Here is a 13,133-nt window from a genome sequence, read left to right as displayed (position 1 = left end):
CGGCGCCTTGGAGTTTGCCTGCGGCCACACTAAGCCGAAAGCGCCCGCTCTCGTCAGATCGCGGAAGCTAAGCGGCTTCAGGCCTGGTTAGTAGCTGCATGGGAGACCGGCTGTGAACCCCAGGTGCTGCAGGCGTTTTTTTGGGTTTGAGGCCCAATGGCTATGAGCACGCGTGAGAAGCTTCACCTTCAAGGCGCCGAAACGGCGCCTTGGAGTTTGCCTGCGGCCACACTAAGCCGAAAGCGCCCGCTCTCGTCAGATCGCGGAAGCTAAGCGGCTTCAGGCCTGGTTAGTAGCTGCATGGGAGACCGGCTGTGAACCCCAGGTGCTGCAGGTGTTTTTTTGGGTTTGAGGCCCAATGGCTATGAGCACGCGTGGGAAGCCTCACCTTCAAGGCGCCGAAACGGCGCCTTGGAGTTTGCCTGCGGCCACACTAAGCCAAAAGCGCCCGCTCTCGTCAGATCGTGGAAGCTAAGCGGCTTCAGGCCTGGTTAGTAGCTGCATGGGAGACCGGCTGTGAACCCCAGGTGCTGCAGGCGTTTTTTTGGGTTTGAGGCCCAATGGCTATGAGCACGCGTGGGAAGCCTCACCTTCAAGGCGCCGAAACGGCGCCTTGTAGTTTTACCTGCGGCCACACTAAGCCGAAAGCGCCCGCTCTCGTCAGATCGCGGAAGCTAAGCGGCTTCAGGCCTGGTTAGTAGCTGCATGGGAGACCGGCTGTGAACCCCAGGTGCTGCAGGCGTTTTTTTGGGTTTGAGGCCCAATGGCTATGAGCACGCGTGGGAAGCCTCACCTTCAAGGCGCCGGAACGGCGCCTTGGAGTTTGCCTGCGGCCACACTAAGCCGAAAGCGCCCGCTCTCGTCAGATCGCGGAAGCTAAGCGGCTTCAGGCCTGGTTAGTAGCTGCATGGGAGACCGGCTGTGAACCCCAGGTGCTGCAGGCGTTTTTTTGGGTTTGAGGCCCAATGGCTATGAGCACGCGTGAGAAGCTTCACCTTCAAGGCGCCGAAACGGCGCCTTGGAGTTTGCCTGCGGCCACACTAAGCCGAAAGCGCCCGCTCTCGTCAGATCGCGGAAGCTAAGCGGCTTCAGGCCTGGTTAGTAGCTGCATGGGAGACCGGCTGTGAACCCCAGGTGCTGCAGGTGTTTTTTTGGGTTTGAGGCCCAATGGCTATGAGCACGCGTGGGAAGCCTCACCTTCAAGGCGCCGAAACGGCGCCTTGGAGTTTGCCTGCGGCCACACTAAGCCAAAAGCGCCCGCTCTCGTCAGATCGTGGAAGCTAAGCGGCTTCAGGCCTGGTTAGTAGCTGCATGGGAGACCGGCTGTGAACCCCAGGTGCTGCAGGCGTTTTTTTGGGTTTGAGGCCCAATGGCTATGAGCACGCGTGGGAAGCCTCACCTTCAAGGCGCCGAAACGGCGCCTTGGAGTTTGCCTGCGGCCACACTAAGCCGAAAGCGCCCGCTCTCGTCAGATCGCGGAAGCTAAGCGGCTTCAGGCCTGGTTAGTAGCTGCATGGGAGACCGGCTGTGAACCCCAGGTGCTGCAGGCGTTTTTTTGGGTTTGAGGCCCAATGGCTATGAGCACGCGTGAGAAGCTTCACCTTCAAGGCGCCGAAACGGCGCCTTGGAGTTTGCCTGCGGCCACACTAAGCCGAAAGCGCCCGCTCTCGTCAGATCGCGGAAGCTAAGCGGCTTCAGGCCTGGTTAGTAGCTGCATGGGAGACCGGCTGTGAACCCCAGGTGCTGCAGGTGTTTTTTTGGGTTTGAGGCCCAATGGCTATGAGCACGCGTGGGAAGCCTCACCTTCAAGGCGCCGAAACGGCGCCTTGGAGTTTGCCTGCGGCCACACTAAGCCAAAAGCGCCCGCTCTCGTCAGATCGTGGAAGCTAAGCGGCTTCAGGCCTGGTTAGTAGCTGCATGGGAGACCGGCTGTGAACCCCAGGTGCTGCAGGCGTTTTTTTGGGTTTGAGGCCCAATGGCTATGAGCACGCGTGGGAAGCCTCACCTTCAAGGCGCCGAAACGGCGCCTTGGAGTTTGCCTGCGGCCACACTAAGCCGAAAGCGCCCGCTCTTGTCAGATCGCGGAAGCTAAGCGGCTTCAGGCCTGGTTAGTAGCTGCATGGGAGACCGGCTGTGAACCCCAGGTGCTGCAGGCGTTTTTTTGGGTTTGAGGCCCAATGGCTATGAGCACGCGTGGGAAGCCTCACCTTCAAGGCGCCGAAACGGCGCCTTGTAGTTTTACCTGCGGCCACACTAAGCCGAAAGCGCCCGCTCTCGTCAGATCGCGGAAGCTAAGCGGCTTCAGGCCTGGTTAGTAGCTGCATGGGAGACCGGCTGTGAACCCCAGGTGCTGCAGGCGTTTTTTTGGGTTTGAGGCCCAATGGCTATGAGCACGCGTGGGAAGCCTCACCTTCAAGGCGCCGAAACGGCGCCTTGGAGTTTGCCTGCGGCCACACTAAGCCGAAAGCGCCCGCTCTCGTCAGATCGCGGAAGCTAAGCGGCTTCAGGCCTGGTTAGTAGCTGCATGGGAGACCGGCTGTGAACCCCAGGTGCTGCAGGCGTTTTTTTTGGGTTTGAGGCCCAATGGCTATGAGCACGCGTGGGAAGCCTCACCTTCAAGGCGCCGAAACGGCGCCTTGGAGTTTGCCTGTGGCCACACTAAGCCGAAAGCGCCCGCTCTCGTCAGATCGCGGAAGCTAAGCGGCTTCAGGCCTGGTTAGTAGCTGCATGGGAGACCGGCTGTGAACCCCAGGTGCTGCAGGTGTTTTTTTGGGTTTGAGGCCCAATGGCTATGAGCACGCGTGGGAAGCCTCACCTTCAAGGCGCCGAAACGGCGCCTTGGAGTTTGCCTGCGGCCACACTAAGCCGAAAGCGCCCGCTCTCGTCAGATCGTGGAAGCTAAGCGGCTTCAGGCCTGGTTAGTAGCTGCATGGGAGACCGGCTGTGAACCCCAGGTGCTGCAGGCGTTTTTTTGGGTTTGAGGCCCAATGGCTATGAGCACGCGTGGGAAGCCTCACCTTCAAGGCGCCGAAACGGCGCCTTGGAGTTTGCCTGCGGCCACACTAAGCCGAAAGCGCCCGCTCTTGTCAGATCGCGGAAGCTAAGCGGCTTCAGGCCTGGTTAGTAGCTGCATGGGAGACCGGCTGTGAACCCCAGGTGCTGCAGGCGTTTTTTTTGGGTTTGAGGCCCAATGGCTATGAGCACGCGTGGGAAGCCTCACCTTCAAGGCGCCGAAACGGCGCCTTGGAGTTTGCCTGCGGCCACACTAAGCCGAAAGCGCCCGCTCTCGTCAGATTGCGGAAGCTAAGCGGCTTCAGGCCTGGTTAGTAGCTGCATGGGAGACCGGCTGTGAACCCCAGGTGCTGCAGGCGTTTTTTTGGGTTTGAGGCCCAATGGCTATGAGCACGCGTGGGAAGCCTCACCTTCAAGGCGCCGAAACGGCGCCTTGGAGTTTGCCTATGGCCACACTAAGCCGAAAGCGCCCGCTCTCGTCAGATCGCGGAAGCTAAGCGGCTTCAGGCCTGGTTAGTAGCTGCATGGGAGACCGGCTGTGAACCCCAGGTGCTGCAGGCGTTTTTTTGGGTTTGAGGCCCAATGGCTATGAGCACGCGTGGGAAGCCTCACCTTCAAGGCGCCGAAACGGCGCCTTGGAGTTTGCCTGCGGCCACACTAAGCCGAAAGCGCCCGCTCTCGTCAGATCGTGGAAGCTAAGCGGCTTCAGGCCTGGTTAGTAGCTGCATGGGAGACCGGCTGTGAACCCCAGGTGCTGCAGGCGTTTTTTTGGGTTTGAGGCCCAATGGCTATGAGCACGCGTGGGAAGCCTCACCTTCAAGGCGCCGAAACGGCGCCTTGGAGTTTGCCTGCGGCCACACTAAGCCGAAAGCGCCCGCTCTTGTCAGATCGCGGAAGCTAAGCGGCTTCAGGCCTGGTTAGTAGCTGCATGGGAGACCGGCTGTGAACCCCAGGTGCTGCAGGCGTTTTTTTGGGTTTGAGGCCCAATGGCTATGAGCACGCGTGGGAAGCCTCACCTTCAAGGCGCCGAAACGGCGCCTTGGAGTTTGCCTGCGGCCACACTAAGCCGAAAGCGCCCGCTCTTGTCAGATCGCGGAAGCTAAGCGGCTTCAGGCCTGGTTAGTAGCTGCATGGGAGACCGGCTGTGAACCCCAGGTGCTGCAGGCGTTTTTTTGGGTTTGAGGCCCAATGGCTATGAGCACGCGTGGGAAGCCTCACCTTCAAGGCGCCGAAACGGCGCCTTAGAGTTTGCCTGTGGCCACACTAAGCCGAAAGCGCCCGCTCTCGTCAGATCGCGGAAGCTAAGCGGCTTCAGGCCTGGTTAGTAGCTGCATGGGAGACCGGCTGTGAACCCCAGGTGCTGCAGGCGTTTTTTTGGGTTTGAGGCCCAATGGCTATGAGCACGCGTGGGAAGCCTCACCTTCAAGGCGCCGAAACGGCGCCTTGGAGTTTGCCTGCGGCCACACTAAGCCGAAAGCGCCCGCTCTCGTCAGATCGCGGAAGCTAAGCGGCTTCAGGCCTGGTTAGTAGCTGCATGGGAGACCGGCTGTGAACCCCAGGTGCTGCAGGCGTTTTTTTGGGTTTGAGGCCCAATGGCTATGAGCACGCGTGGGAAGCCTCACCTTCAAGGCGCCGGAACGGCGCCTTGGAGTTTGCCTGCGGCCACACTAAGCCGAAAGCGCCCGCTCTCGTCAGATCGCGGAAGCTAAGCGGCTTCAGGCCTGGTTAGTAGCTGCATGGGAGACCGGCTGTGAACCCCAGGTGCTGCAGGCGTTTTTTTGGGTTTGAGGCCCAATGGCTATGAGCACGCGTGGGAAGCCTCACCTTCAAGGCGCCGGAACGGCGCCTTGGAGTTTGCCTGCGGCCACACTAAGCCGAAAGCGCCCGCTCTCGTCAGATCGCGGTAGCTAAGCGGCTTCAGGCCTGGTTAGTAGCTGCATGGGAGACCGGCTGTGAACCCCAGGTGCTGCAGGTGTTTTTTTGGGTTTGAGGCCCAATGGCTATGAGCACGCGTGAGAAGCTTCACCTTCAAGGCGCCGAAACGGCGCCTTGGAGTTTGCCTGCGGCCACACTAAGCCGAAAGCGCCCGCTCTCGTCAGATCGCGGAAGCTAAGCGGCTTCAGGCCTGGTTAGTAGCTGCATGGGAGACCGGCTGTGAACCCCAGGTGCTGCAGGTGTTTTTTTGGGTTTGAGGCCCAATGGCTATGAGCACGCGTGGGAAGCCTCACCTTCAAGGCGCCGGAACGGCGCCTTGGAGTTTGCCTGTGGCCACACTAAGCCGAAAGCGCCCGCTCTCGTCAGATCGCGGAAGCTAAGCGGCTTCAGGCCTGGTTAGTAGCTGCATGGGAGACCGGCTGTGAACCCCAGGTGCTGCAGGCGTTTTTTTGGGTTTGAGGCCCAATGGCTATGAGCACGCGTGGGAAGCCTCACCTTCAAGGCGCCGGAACGGCGCCTTGGAGTTTCCCTGCGGCCACACTAAGCCGAAAGCGCCCGCTCTCGTCAGATCGCGGTAGCTAAGCGGCTTCAGGCCTGGTTAGTAGCTGCATGGGAGACCGGCTGTGAACCCCAGGTGCTGCAGGTGTTTTTTTGGGTTTGAGGCCCAATGGCTATGAGCACGCGTGAGAAGCTTCACCTTCAAGGCGCCGAAACGGCGCTTTGGAGTTTGCCTGCGGCCACACTAAGCCGAAAGCGCCCGCTCTCGTCAGATCGCGGAAGCTAAGCGGCTTCAGGCCTGGTTAGTAGCTGCATGGGAGACCGGCTGTGAACCCCAGGTGCTGCAGGTGTTTTTTTGGGTTTGAGGCCCAATGGCTATGAGCACGCGTGAGAAGCCTCACCTTCAAGGCGCCGAAACGGCGCCTTGGCGTTTGCCTGCGGCCACACTAAGCCGAAAGTGCCCGCTCTCGTCAGATCGCGGAAGCTAAGCGGCTTCAGGCCTGGTTAGTAGCTGCATGGGAGACCGGCTGTGAACCCCAGGTGCTGCAGGCGTTTTTTTGGGTTTGAGGCCCAATGGCTATGAGCACGCGTGGGAAGCCTCACCTTCAAGGCGCCGAAACGGCACCTTGTAGTTTTACCTGCGGCCACACTAAGCCGAAAGCGCCCGCTCTCGTCAGATCGCGGAAGCTAAGCGGCTTCAGGCCTGGTTAGTAGCTGCATGGGAGACCGGCTGTGAACCCCAGGTGCTGCAGGCGTTTTTTTGGGTTTGAGGCCCAATGGCTATGAGCACGCGTGGGAAGCCTCACCTTCAAGGCGCCGAAACGGCGCCTTGGAGTTTGCCTGCGGCCACACTAAGCCGAAAGCGCCCGCTCTCGTCAGATCGCGGAAGCTAAGCGGCTTCAGGCCTGGTTAGTAGCTGCATGGGAGACCGGCTGTGAACCCCAGGTGCTGCAGGCGTTTTTTTGGGTTTGAGGCCCAATGGCTATGAGCACGCGTGGGAAGCCTCACCTTCAAGGCGCCGAAACGGCGCCTTGGAGTTTGCCTGTGGCCACACTAAGCCGAAAGCGCCCGCTCTCGTCAGATCGCGGAAGCTAAGCGGCTTCAGGCCTGGTTAGTAGCTGCATGGGAGACCGGCTGTGAACCCCAGGTGCTGCAGGCGTTTTTTTGGGTTTGAGGCCCAATGGCTATGAGCACGCGTGGGAAGCCTCACCTTCAAGGCGCCGAAACGGCGCCTTGGAGTTTGCCTGCGGCCACACTAAGCCAAAAGCGCCCGCTCTCGTCAGATCGTGGAAGCTAAGCGGCTTCAGGCCTGGTTAGTAGCTGCATGGGAGACCGACTGTGAACCCCAGGTGCTGCAGGCGTTTTTTTGGGTTTGAGGCCCAATGGCTATGAGCACGCGTGGGAAGCCTCACCTTCAAGGCGCCGAAACGGCGCCTTGGAGTTTGCCTGCGGCCACACTAAGCCGAAAGCGCCCGCTCTTGTCAGATCGCGGAAGCTAAGCGGCTTCAGGCCTGGTTAGTAGCTGCATGGGAGACCGGCTGTGAACCCCAGGTGCTGCAGGCGTTTTTTTGGGTTTGAGGCCCAATGGCTATGAGCACGCGTGGGAAGCCTCACCTTCAAGGCGCCGAAACGGCGCCTTGTAGTTTTACCTGCGGCCACACTAAGCCGAAAGCGCCCGCTCTCGTCAGATCGCGGAAGCTAAGCGGCTTCAGGCCTGGTTAGTAGCTGCATGGGAGACCGGCTGTGAACCCCAGGTGCTGCAGGCGTTTTTTTGGGTTTGAGGCCCAATGGCTATGAGCACGCGTGGGAAGCCTCACCTTCAAGGCGCCGAAACGGCGCCTTGGAGTTTGCCTGTGGCCACACTAAGCCGAAAGCGCCCGCTCTTGTCAGATCGCGGAAGCTAAGCGGCTTCAGGCCTGGTTAGTAGCTGCATGGGAGACCGGCTGTGAACCCCAGGTGCTGCAGGCGTTTTTTTGGGTTTGAGGCCCAATGGCTATGAGCACGCGTGGGAAGCCTCACCTTCAAGGCGCCGAAACGGCGCCTTGGAGTTTGCCTGCGGCCACACTAAGCCGAAAGCGCCCGCTCTTGTCAGATCGCGGAAGCTAAGCGGCTTCAGGCTTGGTTAGTAGCTGCATGGGAGACCGGCTGTGAACCCCAGGTGCTGCAGGCGTTTTTTTGGGTTTGAGGCCCAATGGCTATGAGCACGCGTGGGAAGCCTCACCTTCAAGGCGCCGAAACGGCGCCTTGGAGTTTGCCTGCGGCCACACTAAGCCGAAAGCGCCCGCTCTCGTCAGATCGCGGAAGCTAAGCGGCTTCAGGCCTGGTTAGTAGCTGCATGGGAGACCGGCTGTGAACCCCAGGTGCTGCAGGCGTTTTTTTGGGTTTGAGGCCCAATGGCTATGAGCACGCGTGGGAAGCCTCACCTTCAAGGCGCCGAAACGGCGCCTTGGAGTTTGCCTGTGGCCACACTAAGCCGAAAGCGCCCGCTCTCGTCAGATCGCGGAAGCTAAGCGGCTTCAGGCCTGGTTAGTAGCTGCATGGGAGACCGGCTGTGAACCCCAGGTGCTGCAGGCGTTTTTTTGGGTTTGAGGCCCAATGGCTATGAGCACGCGTGGGAAGCCTCACCTTCAAGGCGCCGAAACGGCGCCTTGGAGTTTGCCTGCGGCCACACTAAGCCGAAAGCGCCCGCTCTCGTCAGATCGTGGAAGCTAAGCGGCTTCAGGCCTGGTTAGTAGCTGCATGGGAGACCGGCTGTGAACCCCAGGTGCTGCAGGCGTTTTTTTGGGTTTGAGGCCCAATGGCTATGAGCACGCGTGGGAAGCCTCACCTTCAAGGCGCCGAAACGGCGCCTTGGAGTTTGCCTGCGGCCACACTAAGCCGAAAGCGCCCGCTCTTGTCAGATCGCGGAAGCTAAGCGGCTTCAGGCCTGGTTAGTAGCTGCATGGGAGACCGGCTGTGGACCCCAGGTGCTGCAGGTGTTTTTTTGGGTTTGAGGCCCAATGGCTATGAGCACGCGTGGGAAGCCTCACCTTCAAGGCGCCGAAACGGCGCCTTAGAGTTTGCCTGTGGCCACACTAAGCCGAAAGCGCCCGCTCTCGTCAGATCGCGGAAGCTAAGCGGCTTCAGGCCTGGTTAGTAGCTGCATGGGAGACCGGCTGTGAACCCCAGGTGCTGCAGGCGTTTTTTTGGGTTTGAGGCCCAATGGCTATGAGCACGCGTGGGAAGCCTCACCTTCAAGGCGCCGAAACGGCGCCTTGGAGTTTGCCTGCGGCCACACTAAGCCGAAAGCGCCCGCTCTCGTCAGATCGCGGAAGCTAAGCGGCTTCAGGCCTGGTTAGTAGCTGCATGGGAGACCGGCTGTGAACCCCAGGTGCTGCAGGCGTTTTTTTGGGTTTGAGGCCCAATGGCTATGAGCACGCGTGGGAAGCCTCACCTTCAAGGCGCCGGAACGGCGCCTTGGAGTTTGCCTGCGGCCACACTAAGCCGAAAGCGCCCGCTCTCGTCAGATTGCGGAAGCTAAGCGGCTTCAGGCCTGGTTAGTAGCTGCATGGGAGACCGGCTGTGAACCCCAGGTGCTTCAGGCGTTTTTTTGGGTTTGAGGCCCAATGGCTATAAGCACGCGTGGGAAGCCTCACCTTCAAGGCGCCGGAACGGCGCCTTGGAGTTTGCCTGCGGCCACACTAAGCCGAAAGCGCCCGCTCTCGTCAGATCGCGGTAGCTAAGCGGCTTCAGGCCTGGTTAGTAGCTGCATGGGAGACCGGCTGTGAACCCCAGGTGCTGCAGGTGTTTTTTTGGGTTTGAGGCCCAATGGCTATGAGCACGCGTGAGAAGCTTCACCTTCAAGGCGCCGAAACGGCGCCTTGGAGTTTGCCTGCGGCCACACTAAGCCGAAAGCGCCCGCTCTCGTCAGATCGCGGAAGCTAAGCGGCTTCAGGCCTGGTTAGTAGCTGCATGGGAGACCGGCTGTGAACCCCAGGTGCTGCAGGTGTTTTTTTGGGTTTGAGGCCCAATGGCTATGAGCACGCGTGGGAAGCCTCACCTTCAAGGCGCCGGAACGGCGCCTTGGAGTTTGCCTGCGGCCACACTAAGCCGAAAGCGCCCGCTCTCGTCAGATCGCGGAAGCTAAGCGGCTTCAGGCCTGGTTAGTAGCTGCATGGGAGACCGGCTGTGAACCCCAGGTGCTGCAAGCGTTTTTTTGGGTTTGAGGCCCAATGGCTATGAGCACGCGTGGGAAGCCTCACCTTCAAGGCGCCGGAACGGCGCCTTGGAGTTTGCCTGCGGCCACACTAAGCCGAAAGCGCCCGCTCTCGTCAGATCGCGGTAGCTAAGCGGCTTCAGGCCTGGTTAGTAGCTGCATGGGAGACCGGCTGTGAACCCCAGGTGCTGCAGGTGTTTTTTTGGGTTTGAGGCCCAATGGCTATGAGCACGCGTGAGAAGCTTCACCTTCAAGGCGCCGAAACGGCGCTTTGGAGTTTGCCTGCGGCCACACTAAGCCGAAAGCGCCCGCTCTCGTCAGATCGCGGAAGCTAAGCGGCTTCAGGCCTGGTTAGTAGCTGCATGGGAGACCGGCTGTGAACCCCAGGTGCTGCAGGTGTTTTTTTGGGTTTGAGGCCCAATGGCTATGAGCACGCGTGGGAAGCCTCACCTTCAAGGCGCCGAAACGGCGCCTTGGAGTTTGCCTGCGGCCACACTAAGCCGAAAGCGCCCGCTCTTGTCAGATCGCGGAAGCTAAGCGGCTTCAGGCCTGGTTAGTAGCTGCATGGGAGACCGGCTGTGAACCCCAGGTGCTGCAGGCGTTTTTTTGGGTTTGAGGCCCAATGGCTATGAGCACGCGTGGGAAGCCTCACCTTCAAGGCGCCGAAACGGCGCCTTGGAGTTTGCCTGCGGCCACACTAAGCCGAAAGCGCCCGCTCTCGTCAGATCGCGGAAGCTAAGCGGCTTCAGGCCTGGTTAGTAGCTGCATGGGAGACCGGCTGTGAACCCCAGGTGCTGCAGGCGTTTTTTTGGGTTTGAGGCCCAATGGCTATGAGCACGCGTGGGAAGCCTCACCTTCAAGGCGCCGAAACGGCGCCTTGTAGTTTTACCTGCGGCCACACTAAGCCGAAAGCGCCCGCTCTCGTCAGATCGCGGAAGCTAAGCGGCTTCAGGCCTGGTTAGTAGCTGCATGGGAGACCGGCTGTGAACCCCAGGTGCTGCAGGCGTTTTTTTTGGGTTTGAGGCCCAATGGCTATGAGCACGCGTGGGAAGCCTCACCTTCAAGGCGCCGAAACGGCGCCTTGGAGTTTGCCTGCGGCCACACTAAGCCGAAAGCGCCCGCTATCGTCAGATCGCGGAAGCTAAGCGGCTTCAGGCCTGGTTAGTAGCTGCATGGGAGACCGGCTGTGAACCCCAGGTGCTGCAGGCGTTTTTTTGGGTTTGAGGCCCAATGGCTATGAGCACGCGTGGGAAGCCTCACCTTCAAGGCGCCGAAACGGCGCCTTGGAGTTTGCCTGTGGCCACACTAAGCCGAAAGCGCCCGCACTCGTCAGATCGCGGAAGCTAAGCGGCTTCAGGCTTGGTTAGTAGCTGCATGGGAGACCGGCTGTGAACCCCAGGTGCTGCAGGCGTTTTTTTGGGTTTGAGGCCCAATGGCTATGAGCACGCGTGGGAAGCCTCACCTTCAAGTCGCCGAAACGGCGCTTTGGAGTTTGCCTGCGGCCACACTAAGCCGAAAGCGCCCGCTCTCGTCAGATCGTGGAAGCTAAGCGGCTTCAGGCCTGGTTAGTAGCTGCATGGGAGACCGGCTGTGAACCCCAGGTGCTGCAGGCGTTTTTTTGGGTTTGAGGCCCAATGGCTATGAGCACGCGTGGGAAGCCTCACCTTCAAGGCGCCGAAACGGCGCCTTGGAGTTTGCCTGCGGCCACACTAAGCCGAAAGCGCCCGCTCTTGTCAGATCGCGGAAGCTAAGCGGCTTCAGGCCTGGTTAGTAGCTGCATGGTAGACCGGCTGTGAACCCCAGGTGCTGCAGGCGTTTTTTTGGGTTTGAGGCCCAATGGCTATGAGCACGCGTGGGAAGCCTCACCTTCAAGGCGCCGAAACGGTGCCTTGTAGTTTTACCTGCGGCCACACTAAGCCGAAAGCGCCCGCTCTCATCAGATCGCGGAAGCTAAGCGGCTTCAGGCCTGGTTAGTAGCTGCATGGGAGACCGGCTGTGAACCCCAGGTGCTGCAGGCGTTTTTTTGGGTTTGAGGCCCAATGGCTATGAGCACGCGTGGGAAGCCTCACCTTCAAGGCGCCGAAACGGCGCCTTGGAGTTTGCCTGCGGCCACACTAAGCCGAAAGCGCCCGCTCTCGTCAGATCGCGGAAGCTAAGCGGCTTCAGGCCTGGTTAGTAGCTGCATGGGAGACCGGCTGTGAACCCCAGGTGCTGCAGGCGTTTTTTTGGGTTTGAGGCCCAATGGCTATGAGCACGCGTGGGAAGCCTCACCTTCAAGGCGCCGAAACGGCGCCTTGGAGTTTGCCTGTGGCCACACTAAGCCGAAAGCGCCCGCTCTCGTCAGATCGCGGAAGCTAAGCGGCTTCAGGCCTGGTTAGTAGCTGCATGGGAGACCGGCTGTGAACCCCAGGTGCTGCAGGCGTTTTTTTGGGTTTGAGGCCCAATGGCTATGAGCACGCGTGGGAAGCCTCACCTTCAAGGCGCCGAAACGGCGCATTGGAGTGTGCTTGCGGCCACACTAAGCCGAAAGCGCCCGCTCTCGTCAGATCGTGGAAGCTAAGCGGCTTCAGGCCTGGTTAGTAGCTGCATGGGAGACCGGCTGTGAACCCCAGGTGCTGCAGGCGTTTTTTTGGGTTTGAGGCCCAATGGCTATGAGCACGCGTGGGAAGCCTCACCTTCAAGGCGCCGAAACGGCGCCTTGGAGTTTGCCTGCGGCCACACTAAGCCGAAAGCGCCCGCTCTTGTCAGATCGCGGAAGCTAAGCGGCTTCAGGCCTGGTTAGTAGCTGCATGGGAGACCGGCTGTGAACCCCAGGTGCTGCAGGCGTTTTTTTGGGTTTGAGGCCCAATGGCTATGAGCACGCGTGGGAAGCCTCACCTTCAAGGCGCCGAAACGGCGCCTTGGAGTTTGCCTGCGGCCACACTAAGCCGAAAGCGCCCGCTCTCGTCAGATCGCGGAAGCTAAGCGGCTTCAGGCCTGGTTAGTAGCTGCATGGGAGACCGGCTGTGAACCCCAGGTGCTGCAGGCGTTTTTTTGGGTTTGAGGCCCAATGGCTATGAGCACGCGTGGGAAGCCTCACCTTCAAGGCGCCGAAACGGCGCCTTGGAGTTTGCCTGTGGCCACACTAAGCCGAAAGCGCCCGCTCTCGTCAGATCGCGGAAGCTAAGTGGCTTCAGGCCTGGTTAGTAGCTGCATGGGAGACCGGCTGTGAACCCCAGGTGCTGCAGGCGTTTTTTTGGGTTTGAGGCCCAATGGCTATGAGCACGCGTGGGAAGCCTCACCTTCAAGGCGCCGAAACGGCGCCTTGGAGTTTGCCTGCGGCCACACTAAGCCGAAAGCGCCCGCTCTCGTCAGATCGTGGAAGCTAAGCGGCTTCAGGCCTGGTTAGTAGCTGCATGGGAGACCGGCTGTGAACCCCAGGTGCTGCAGGCGTTTTTTTGGGTTTGAGGCCCAATGGCTATGAGCACGCGTGGGAAGCCTCACCTTCAAGGCG

At 60.2% G+C, this 13,133-nt stretch overlaps 12 non-coding genes and 53 pseudogenes across 12 annotated transcripts; all 65 read left to right on the top strand.

The window, feature by feature from the left end:
• The first annotated feature begins 16 nt into the window (after positions 1–16).
• Positions 17–135, top strand: LOC137556077 (5S ribosomal RNA). The gene has a single exon (XR_011028738.1). It is a non-coding gene; the product is annotated as a 5S ribosomal RNA (ribosomal RNA).
• Positions 136–218: 83 nt separating this feature from the next.
• LOC137557461 (5S ribosomal RNA) lies at positions 219–337 on the top strand (annotated as a pseudogene).
• An 83-nt stretch (positions 338–420) lies between these two features.
• LOC137549268 (5S ribosomal RNA) lies at positions 421–539 on the top strand (annotated as a pseudogene).
• An 84-nt stretch (positions 540–623) lies between these two features.
• On the top strand, positions 624–742 carry LOC137558176 (5S ribosomal RNA; annotated as a pseudogene).
• An 83-nt stretch (positions 743–825) lies between these two features.
• On the top strand, positions 826–944 carry LOC137556076 (5S ribosomal RNA). The gene has a single exon (XR_011028737.1). It is a non-coding gene; the product is annotated as a 5S ribosomal RNA (ribosomal RNA).
• An 83-nt stretch (positions 945–1,027) lies between these two features.
• On the top strand, positions 1,028–1,146 carry LOC137557459 (5S ribosomal RNA; annotated as a pseudogene).
• Positions 1,147–1,229: 83 nt separating this feature from the next.
• Positions 1,230–1,348, top strand: LOC137549266 (5S ribosomal RNA; annotated as a pseudogene).
• Positions 1,349–1,431: 83 nt separating this feature from the next.
• Positions 1,432–1,550, top strand: LOC137556075 (5S ribosomal RNA). The gene has a single exon (XR_011028736.1). It is a non-coding gene; the product is annotated as a 5S ribosomal RNA (ribosomal RNA).
• Positions 1,551–1,633: 83 nt separating this feature from the next.
• Positions 1,634–1,752, top strand: LOC137557458 (5S ribosomal RNA; annotated as a pseudogene).
• Positions 1,753–1,835: 83 nt separating this feature from the next.
• On the top strand, positions 1,836–1,954 carry LOC137549265 (5S ribosomal RNA; annotated as a pseudogene).
• An 83-nt stretch (positions 1,955–2,037) lies between these two features.
• On the top strand, positions 2,038–2,156 carry LOC137559281 (5S ribosomal RNA; annotated as a pseudogene).
• An 84-nt stretch (positions 2,157–2,240) lies between these two features.
• LOC137558175 (5S ribosomal RNA) lies at positions 2,241–2,359 on the top strand (annotated as a pseudogene).
• An 83-nt stretch (positions 2,360–2,442) lies between these two features.
• Positions 2,443–2,561, top strand: LOC137556074 (5S ribosomal RNA). The gene has a single exon (XR_011028735.1). It is a non-coding gene; the product is annotated as a 5S ribosomal RNA (ribosomal RNA).
• Positions 2,562–2,645: 84 nt separating this feature from the next.
• LOC137558904 (5S ribosomal RNA) lies at positions 2,646–2,764 on the top strand (annotated as a pseudogene).
• Positions 2,765–2,847: 83 nt separating this feature from the next.
• LOC137558697 (5S ribosomal RNA) lies at positions 2,848–2,966 on the top strand (annotated as a pseudogene).
• Positions 2,967–3,049: 83 nt separating this feature from the next.
• Positions 3,050–3,168, top strand: LOC137559280 (5S ribosomal RNA; annotated as a pseudogene).
• Positions 3,169–3,252: 84 nt separating this feature from the next.
• Positions 3,253–3,371, top strand: LOC137558851 (5S ribosomal RNA; annotated as a pseudogene).
• An 83-nt stretch (positions 3,372–3,454) lies between these two features.
• LOC137549072 (5S ribosomal RNA) lies at positions 3,455–3,573 on the top strand (annotated as a pseudogene).
• An 83-nt stretch (positions 3,574–3,656) lies between these two features.
• On the top strand, positions 3,657–3,775 carry LOC137558696 (5S ribosomal RNA; annotated as a pseudogene).
• An 83-nt stretch (positions 3,776–3,858) lies between these two features.
• On the top strand, positions 3,859–3,977 carry LOC137559279 (5S ribosomal RNA; annotated as a pseudogene).
• Positions 3,978–4,060: 83 nt separating this feature from the next.
• Positions 4,061–4,179, top strand: LOC137559278 (5S ribosomal RNA; annotated as a pseudogene).
• Positions 4,180–4,262: 83 nt separating this feature from the next.
• LOC137557005 (5S ribosomal RNA) lies at positions 4,263–4,381 on the top strand (annotated as a pseudogene).
• Positions 4,382–4,464: 83 nt separating this feature from the next.
• Positions 4,465–4,583, top strand: LOC137556073 (5S ribosomal RNA). Its single transcript, XR_011028734.1, has one exon. It is a non-coding gene; the product is annotated as a 5S ribosomal RNA (ribosomal RNA).
• Positions 4,584–4,666: 83 nt separating this feature from the next.
• LOC137556072 (5S ribosomal RNA) lies at positions 4,667–4,785 on the top strand. The gene has a single exon (XR_011028733.1). It is a non-coding gene; the product is annotated as a 5S ribosomal RNA (ribosomal RNA).
• Positions 4,786–4,868: 83 nt separating this feature from the next.
• On the top strand, positions 4,869–4,987 carry LOC137559179 (5S ribosomal RNA; annotated as a pseudogene).
• An 83-nt stretch (positions 4,988–5,070) lies between these two features.
• On the top strand, positions 5,071–5,189 carry LOC137557457 (5S ribosomal RNA; annotated as a pseudogene).
• An 83-nt stretch (positions 5,190–5,272) lies between these two features.
• LOC137557003 (5S ribosomal RNA) lies at positions 5,273–5,391 on the top strand (annotated as a pseudogene).
• An 83-nt stretch (positions 5,392–5,474) lies between these two features.
• LOC137548330 (5S ribosomal RNA) lies at positions 5,475–5,593 on the top strand (annotated as a pseudogene).
• Positions 5,594–5,676: 83 nt separating this feature from the next.
• On the top strand, positions 5,677–5,795 carry LOC137557456 (5S ribosomal RNA; annotated as a pseudogene).
• Positions 5,796–5,878: 83 nt separating this feature from the next.
• Positions 5,879–5,997, top strand: LOC137557550 (5S ribosomal RNA; annotated as a pseudogene).
• An 84-nt stretch (positions 5,998–6,081) lies between these two features.
• On the top strand, positions 6,082–6,200 carry LOC137558174 (5S ribosomal RNA; annotated as a pseudogene).
• Positions 6,201–6,283: 83 nt separating this feature from the next.
• On the top strand, positions 6,284–6,402 carry LOC137556071 (5S ribosomal RNA). Its single transcript, XR_011028732.1, has one exon. It is a non-coding gene; the product is annotated as a 5S ribosomal RNA (ribosomal RNA).
• Positions 6,403–6,485: 83 nt separating this feature from the next.
• LOC137557002 (5S ribosomal RNA) lies at positions 6,486–6,604 on the top strand (annotated as a pseudogene).
• Positions 6,605–6,687: 83 nt separating this feature from the next.
• Positions 6,688–6,806, top strand: LOC137549105 (5S ribosomal RNA; annotated as a pseudogene).
• Positions 6,807–6,889: 83 nt separating this feature from the next.
• Positions 6,890–7,008, top strand: LOC137559277 (5S ribosomal RNA; annotated as a pseudogene).
• Positions 7,009–7,092: 84 nt separating this feature from the next.
• LOC137558173 (5S ribosomal RNA) lies at positions 7,093–7,211 on the top strand (annotated as a pseudogene).
• An 83-nt stretch (positions 7,212–7,294) lies between these two features.
• On the top strand, positions 7,295–7,413 carry LOC137548286 (5S ribosomal RNA; annotated as a pseudogene).
• An 83-nt stretch (positions 7,414–7,496) lies between these two features.
• LOC137548709 (5S ribosomal RNA) lies at positions 7,497–7,615 on the top strand (annotated as a pseudogene).
• Positions 7,616–7,698: 83 nt separating this feature from the next.
• Positions 7,699–7,817, top strand: LOC137556069 (5S ribosomal RNA). Its single transcript, XR_011028730.1, has one exon. It is a non-coding gene; the product is annotated as a 5S ribosomal RNA (ribosomal RNA).
• Positions 7,818–7,900: 83 nt separating this feature from the next.
• LOC137557001 (5S ribosomal RNA) lies at positions 7,901–8,019 on the top strand (annotated as a pseudogene).
• An 83-nt stretch (positions 8,020–8,102) lies between these two features.
• On the top strand, positions 8,103–8,221 carry LOC137558694 (5S ribosomal RNA; annotated as a pseudogene).
• An 83-nt stretch (positions 8,222–8,304) lies between these two features.
• LOC137551639 (5S ribosomal RNA) lies at positions 8,305–8,423 on the top strand (annotated as a pseudogene).
• An 83-nt stretch (positions 8,424–8,506) lies between these two features.
• On the top strand, positions 8,507–8,625 carry LOC137557000 (5S ribosomal RNA; annotated as a pseudogene).
• Positions 8,626–8,708: 83 nt separating this feature from the next.
• LOC137556068 (5S ribosomal RNA) lies at positions 8,709–8,827 on the top strand. The gene has a single exon (XR_011028729.1). It is a non-coding gene; the product is annotated as a 5S ribosomal RNA (ribosomal RNA).
• An 83-nt stretch (positions 8,828–8,910) lies between these two features.
• Positions 8,911–9,029, top strand: LOC137550773 (5S ribosomal RNA; annotated as a pseudogene).
• Positions 9,030–9,112: 83 nt separating this feature from the next.
• On the top strand, positions 9,113–9,231 carry LOC137559177 (5S ribosomal RNA; annotated as a pseudogene).
• Positions 9,232–9,314: 83 nt separating this feature from the next.
• LOC137557455 (5S ribosomal RNA) lies at positions 9,315–9,433 on the top strand (annotated as a pseudogene).
• Positions 9,434–9,516: 83 nt separating this feature from the next.
• On the top strand, positions 9,517–9,635 carry LOC137558765 (5S ribosomal RNA; annotated as a pseudogene).
• An 83-nt stretch (positions 9,636–9,718) lies between these two features.
• Positions 9,719–9,837, top strand: LOC137559176 (5S ribosomal RNA; annotated as a pseudogene).
• Positions 9,838–9,920: 83 nt separating this feature from the next.
• LOC137557453 (5S ribosomal RNA) lies at positions 9,921–10,039 on the top strand (annotated as a pseudogene).
• An 83-nt stretch (positions 10,040–10,122) lies between these two features.
• On the top strand, positions 10,123–10,241 carry LOC137559275 (5S ribosomal RNA; annotated as a pseudogene).
• Positions 10,242–10,324: 83 nt separating this feature from the next.
• On the top strand, positions 10,325–10,443 carry LOC137556067 (5S ribosomal RNA). The gene has a single exon (XR_011028728.1). It is a non-coding gene; the product is annotated as a 5S ribosomal RNA (ribosomal RNA).
• Positions 10,444–10,527: 84 nt separating this feature from the next.
• Positions 10,528–10,646, top strand: LOC137558172 (5S ribosomal RNA; annotated as a pseudogene).
• An 84-nt stretch (positions 10,647–10,730) lies between these two features.
• LOC137548829 (5S ribosomal RNA) lies at positions 10,731–10,849 on the top strand (annotated as a pseudogene).
• An 83-nt stretch (positions 10,850–10,932) lies between these two features.
• Positions 10,933–11,051, top strand: LOC137549091 (5S ribosomal RNA; annotated as a pseudogene).
• An 83-nt stretch (positions 11,052–11,134) lies between these two features.
• LOC137558693 (5S ribosomal RNA) lies at positions 11,135–11,253 on the top strand (annotated as a pseudogene).
• An 83-nt stretch (positions 11,254–11,336) lies between these two features.
• LOC137549216 (5S ribosomal RNA) lies at positions 11,337–11,455 on the top strand (annotated as a pseudogene).
• An 84-nt stretch (positions 11,456–11,539) lies between these two features.
• Positions 11,540–11,658, top strand: LOC137557032 (5S ribosomal RNA; annotated as a pseudogene).
• An 83-nt stretch (positions 11,659–11,741) lies between these two features.
• On the top strand, positions 11,742–11,860 carry LOC137556066 (5S ribosomal RNA). Its single transcript, XR_011028727.1, has one exon. It is a non-coding gene; the product is annotated as a 5S ribosomal RNA (ribosomal RNA).
• Positions 11,861–11,943: 83 nt separating this feature from the next.
• On the top strand, positions 11,944–12,062 carry LOC137556999 (5S ribosomal RNA; annotated as a pseudogene).
• An 83-nt stretch (positions 12,063–12,145) lies between these two features.
• On the top strand, positions 12,146–12,264 carry LOC137547917 (5S ribosomal RNA; annotated as a pseudogene).
• An 83-nt stretch (positions 12,265–12,347) lies between these two features.
• Positions 12,348–12,466, top strand: LOC137559274 (5S ribosomal RNA; annotated as a pseudogene).
• Positions 12,467–12,549: 83 nt separating this feature from the next.
• LOC137556065 (5S ribosomal RNA) lies at positions 12,550–12,668 on the top strand. Its single transcript, XR_011028726.1, has one exon. It is a non-coding gene; the product is annotated as a 5S ribosomal RNA (ribosomal RNA).
• Positions 12,669–12,751: 83 nt separating this feature from the next.
• On the top strand, positions 12,752–12,870 carry LOC137559421 (5S ribosomal RNA; annotated as a pseudogene).
• Positions 12,871–12,953: 83 nt separating this feature from the next.
• LOC137558692 (5S ribosomal RNA) lies at positions 12,954–13,072 on the top strand (annotated as a pseudogene).
• The last annotated feature ends 61 nt before the right edge of the window (positions 13,073–13,133 follow it).

This window comes from Hyperolius riggenbachi, chromosome 2 (genome assembly GCF_040937935.1).
Source record: "Hyperolius riggenbachi isolate aHypRig1 chromosome 2, aHypRig1.pri, whole genome shotgun sequence".
Classification (NCBI taxonomy): Eukaryota; Metazoa; Chordata; class Amphibia; order Anura; family Hyperoliidae; genus Hyperolius; species Hyperolius riggenbachi.
Note: the sequence above shows the minus strand (reverse complement) of the source record. Positions and strands in the feature narration are given on the sequence as shown.